Source organism: Anomaloglossus baeobatrachus, chromosome 1 (assembly GCF_048569485.1).
Source record: "Anomaloglossus baeobatrachus isolate aAnoBae1 chromosome 1, aAnoBae1.hap1, whole genome shotgun sequence".
Classification (NCBI taxonomy): Eukaryota; Metazoa; Chordata; class Amphibia; order Anura; family Aromobatidae; genus Anomaloglossus; species Anomaloglossus baeobatrachus.
In genome coordinates, this window is record NC_134353.1 from 492,988,008 (window position 1) to 492,994,007 (window position 6,000).

A 6,000-nucleotide genomic window follows, 5' to 3' on the forward strand; every position below is an offset into this window, starting at 1 on the left:
GTTTACAGGCCCTCATGCACGTCTCTATCCAGGGACAACGTGGAGCCTCCCAATTTTTGGCTGCCCTGCCTAAGGGCTATACTACAATAGACCCACTTCCTGACAATGGACACTTAATGTTTTGAGGCCCTCATGCACGTCTGTATGCAGGGGCATTGGTGAACCTCACAATTTTGGACTGCCCTGGCAAAGGAAAATACTACAAAGACTCACTTCCTCAAAATGGGCACATTAGACTCAAGAGGCCTTCATGTACGTCTCTTCTCAGGGACATCGGAGTGCCACACAATGTTTTCACGTAAAATCTTTCATGTATTAATCTCAAAAAGTAACATACACCAGCTCTATCTCACTATTGGGTATGTGCCCTTAACATTTCCGCCATGAAAAATCATTTTGGGGTCATTTTGGAAGGTTTTCTGGTGAGTCCGTAAAAATGGCGTAAAACGCGGACAAAATTGTTCACAGCTGTGACTTTTCAGTGATAAATGCTTCAAGGGGTCTTCCCCATGCTGTTGCCATGTCATTTGAGCACTCTTCTGAGACTTTTGTGCCATTTTTAGGGTTTCTCCATGCTGCCGGGGGGTCATTTCACAAAAATACTCGGGTCTCCCATAGGATAACATTGGGCTCGTTGCTCGGCCCGAGTACACGAGTATCTTGGGAGGCTCGGCCCGAGCTTCGAGCACCCGAGCTTTTTAGTACTCGCTCATCACTACAGATTAATTAATTTTATATTTTGATAGATCTGGCATTTCAAAATGCGGAGACACCAAATATGTGTATATGCATAATTTTTTTAACCCTTTAATTTTCAATGGGATGAATGGGGGTGATTTGAACTGTAAGGATTTTTATTTTTTTTATTTTTTAAAACTTTTGTTTTACTTTTCTTTTATTTTACTATTCCCTCTAGGGGACTATAAGGATCATCTGTCTGATCGCTTGATCGCATTTCTTTTGATCAGCGCTACACAGCTGTGATCACTAGAAATACCTCTTGCCTCTGGCTGCACTCAGCCAAGTGAAACAGGAAGTGACTCATACTAGCTACTGGAGTCATCACGTGACCCTATGCTACCATGACAACCTTCAGCTTACAGTGATCACGTCACTGTGCCACCGATGGAGCCAGGTGAGTAAAGATTTACCGTGATCAGCATTTAAAAGACGCTGTCACATTTTGACAACGCCATTTAAGGGGTTAACAGGCATGGGTGAAACGCGGATCCACTCTTGCCTGCGAGGCACACATGTCAGCTGTACAAATCAGCTGTCATGTGCGCAGTAGTCGGCGGGGATAACACTATGACCGTTTAGGATGTAATTTTACTGCCCATGGTCATTAAAGGGTTCACAGTGGCGTAACATAACCGCAAATAACAACAATTGCCAGTGTTTCCTCCTATCTCTCATCCAAGAAAATTCTTGTGATTGTAGAGATAATAGTAATAGAGGATCTAATTCTCGTGGTGCGTGGAACAATGTAGTGGAAAATTAAGGTAACATTATCGGAGGATCTCCCAACAACAGCTTTTGTTGAAACTATTCGGTTGATCCAAGACTATGTTGCAAGGATTTACGAATGTGATAAGGTAAAAGTTCTAAAAAACTCTCCCAAGTGTCAAAGAAATCTTGAACTCTATGTCCTTTTTGAAGAGACACCTTCACTCAGTCCATCTTCATCAAGAAGGCAAGTTTTTACAAATACAATTTGTATGGAGGGGGTTACTTACTAAGTCATGTGTGAGGTATTGTTTTGGATCTCGCTGCAGTTACCATGTGTCAAAGTTCCTTACGCCAGGATTGCATCAATATGTTACAACATACAGATATCCAAAAATGTCCCAGATTTGACCAAAGGGGGCAAGACTTGTCAGGGGATTAGATACAGTCATTATGGACAAAGATCCATATTTTTGTATTTGTGGGCAAGACCACATGCAGTGGCACGGGTCAACCTTGGGGCCATTACACTTGAAACAATTTGATGTAGGAAAAATAGCCATTCTATGTTTTCTAATAGGGGTAATATATGTCTGATGACAGAGAAGCATTTCTATAAATCCCACTGAAGGAAGAAACTTATGGTTATAGTCTCTGTAAGTATGGTTGGTATAGTGAGTTCTTGTATATCCCGACTGGGCCACATGGTCTATTGGCTTATTAAGGAGTATAGAATACCTTGATATTTAGCTTTTTGAGGGCTCAGATTATGAAGAGAATACCTTTAATTGTACACTCTATTCTTTCTTGGTAAGGCCCGAAGATTTTGATGTTAAATTGACTGATATTATGAAACTGTTCATCATTCACTCCACCTTGACTAAAGCCCAGTTCCAGTTACTGAAAAACAGCCCCAAAGCATAATGCTGACTCCACCATGCCTCACTGTGAATATGATGTTCTTTTGCTATGCTCAGTGTTGGCTTTGCACTAAACATATGTAATGGAATTATAACCAAAAAGTTCAACCTTGGTCTCATAAGAGGATTGTATGTTTCCCCATATGCTTCTGATAGATTTGAAGTAGGTTTTAGCAAAACATAGCTTGGTTTGGATGTTTTTCTTTATAGGAAACAGTATCCATCTTGTCACTACTTGGACAACCCCTTTTCAAACAGTATGTTTCCCCCTTCTAAAATAAAACAGCCTATCTAGAAAAACATACATGGGAATAATAGTAAAAGCAACTAAGAAAACAGTACACAAAATCCACACAATGTAAAGAGCAAGAAAAACAAAACAACGGCAAACTGAAAACCCTAAGGTATGGTTATGTGCTCATGTAAGTATGAATAATAACATAAAAATTACAATATACTTGTACTTAGTATAAACAATTGTGAATGGCACTAGACACAAGAGAATATACAAAATTGTGGATTGAAGAATTGAAGAGTGTAAGCCAATACTATGAAACATTAGCCTATAATGGCACAGTATGCTGATACACAGTAGCAATGTTACAGATGCATATAAGAAGTAATTAGCCCTGGTGTCACTTACATCAACACAGCATAATAAAATACACATGTAAACAATACATAATCAATAGCAAAATACAAACCACAATGAAGGGGAATTATGTCCACCCTGCCTGATGCGTGTTTTGCACAATGTGCTTCATTAGGGATATCAGATGTGGGTGCATATTCTCATATACATCAATAACCCAAGAAAAACAGAGAACTTACATTACTAATGTGCATCGCTGCAGAAATACCTTGTTATCTCTTTTCCAAGCTGTCACTGTAGCTCCCCTGAACACCTCAGGGTGCTACAGGGTTCTGCATCCCCACCAGAATGCAGGGCCTACCCCCTTAGGTACCCAAAACCCCAGTGCCGGTACCAACAAAAACCCAGGTAATCCAAGTTTTTCCCCAACAATCCTCTATACAATGGTACCCAGCTAGGGACCATGGATGGCCGCCTAGAGGTGGAGCCACTCCAGTCTACTAGTTGACCAGGTTGACCAGGTGGGAGGGTAAGACTGTGGAGAGTAGTCAGTAGATAGTGTCTGACAGGCGAGGAGTGAAGGTGGAGGTGAAGTGACACCCTGAATCGGGTTAACGGTGACCGGGTTAATGGTTGCTGGTGGAGTACGGTGGAGTACTCCTGGAACTACGCACCGACGGCGTACAGAATATATTGACATCAAGTCATTATGACAAAAAGGATAATGCTGTTCTCCCATTCTTGTCCTCCTCCTCTCTTCCTCTGAGGTTTAGATTTGGCTGCTCACCCTGTGGTTCATGCATTGCATGCCCCAATATTGAAACAGCGACCGATTTTGCCTCGTCTGATGGGAAAGTTTTCCCAATTAAGAGGAAATTCAATTGCCTCTCTAAGGCTGTAGTGTATTATGCTAGTTGTCCATGTCCACTCATCTATGTCGGCCTCACCACACGAGCCCTTAAGGTCCGTGTGAGAGAGCATGTTCGTGACATCCAGGCCGCTATAGATGAGGTGGACATTGAGGGCCTCAAAACAATACCGAGGCATTTTAAGAGACATCACAATTGTAATCACATCCTATTGAAGGTACGAGGTATAGATCAGATTATTACTGGGGTTCGGGACGGCAATATCAGTCGTCTCCTTGCACAACGCGAAACAGAATGGATATGGACACTGAAAACCCTGCAGCCTGATGGGTTGAATGAATATTTAAGCTTCATGTCTTTTTTGGAATAAAGCTCTTCGATAGCAGCCCTCTTGACCTCTGGGTTTAAGGCAATATTTGTAACTATATTTTGCGTCCCCTACGCTCTGCTCTAAATTGGTGTTATACTTACTTGCTTTTAACTTTTTATTTTTCAGTTCTTTTCATGTCCATATCGTGTCCTGACCTTCTGTACCATCTATATACGGAGTTGGAGAAGCTTATTGCCCATTGGGTCTTTGCGACAAGCATGTGGAACCTCTGTATCATATATTGATGTGATCTATTATAGATTTATGTAGCACATATTAGAAACAAGCACACAACACATTAATGGCTGAAAAGACCAGATGGTATAAAGCTTGGGTGTGCAAAAGATCATATAGTGCCTTTTAAGGATTAATCAAACATATACAATATAAAGGTCATGTAAACAAAGCACTAAAAAGGCATAAAGTGCAACCTAACATACCTATATCATAGATGAGAGCCCAGATCCCCGACCTATAGGTTTCGGTGTAACTCCTTCTTCCGGGGGTGGTCTCTAGTTTAAAAGGACTGACCTTATAAAGGGTAAGTATCCAATCACTGTCCATATCGATCCAGACCAATCAGGCCTCAGAATATAAGTTAACCCTCTATGGGAGGAAAGAAGGTCCACTAACACTGGGAGCTTGCCATGAGGTGGGAGAGTCCAACACGCCCCATGCAGTGAGGCTGGGTCAGAAAGGCAATAACAAGACTATGTCATCACCAGCACACGGATGTGAACAACACACAGCACGTGGGGGTGTGGCCAGGACCCCCACGTGCAACCAACACCAAAGAGCCGTAGCGTGCTCCCGACAGCTGGTGACGTCACACCGGAAGTGTCATAACGTAAAACACTGCGTCACTGCAATAGAGGCGCCCACATCCTGTGACACATGGGGGCGTAATCTCAATGCCCACGTGCACCTACACGCCCAGAAAACGTGACACACGTAGCTATGTTTGAGTAAGTGCCATGGCAACAGGATCGTTACTACTAGGTGCCCACATGTCAGTACACGTCACGGACTATAATATCAGTCCACCTATCAGGTTCAGATATAGTGCAACAGGAGGGATGTAAGGGGAGTGGCCAAACACTAACGGAGCCCAGGTATATCCTGCAAAACCACATCATACAACCGCAGTTAACCACTGTGGCGCGCACACGCATGACCGAGAGGCCCCGTGCCACCACGGGCGCGTCCAGGCCACAGCCTCGGAGACATAGTCACCACGGCGGCGGACAGAATGAACGCGCCCGCGGCGGCACCGAGCCCCCCAGGCAAGCGCACGCGCGCACCGGCACCGCGAGAGATGAGGTAGCAGGGGGAGATCACATGTATTTACGAACGCATATAGTTCTCTATACACCTGGAGGAGAAAGCCCTACTAGTTTCACCACATGTATCAACACTCGTACCCCAAGTAGCAGAATGAATAATACATTGTACCACGTACCTATTGTGAGGAGAGGGCGCCATCTGCTGGTACTCACCATCTGTCTCTGCAATTTTAATCCTATATTGTCTATTGCTTTTATGCCTTTTCATTAATAAAATTTAATCCTTCTGCAATCTAGTCGTTGTACAGAATTTTTCTTTTTTTTTTTTTTGCTGTTATTAATCTGTATATGGCTCTATCCATATTGTGAATATGGCACGGGATCGTCCGTGTCTTTTGGTATTGCACATTCACTCATAATTATTAGCGGGCCAGCTGCCGGACCTCACTCAGAATTTTTGGAGGGCCAGCAGCTGGCCTGTACTCATAATTTTAAGAGGACCAGCAGCTGGCCCTCATTT

At 43.2% G+C, this 6,000-nt stretch overlaps 1 long non-coding RNA gene across 1 annotated transcript in view; it reads left to right on the forward strand.

Annotated features, from left to right (window-relative positions):
* LOC142243559 (uncharacterized) overlaps positions 1 to 5,762 on the forward strand; it is a 57,704-nt gene extending 51,942 nt beyond the window's left edge. Inside the window, exon 4 of the long non-coding RNA XR_012724381.1 lies at positions 4,324 to 5,762. This is a non-coding gene — a long non-coding RNA (uncharacterized LOC142243559). The remainder of the gene's footprint in view (positions 1 to 4,323) is intronic.
* Positions 5,763 to 6,000: the final 238 nt, after the last annotated feature.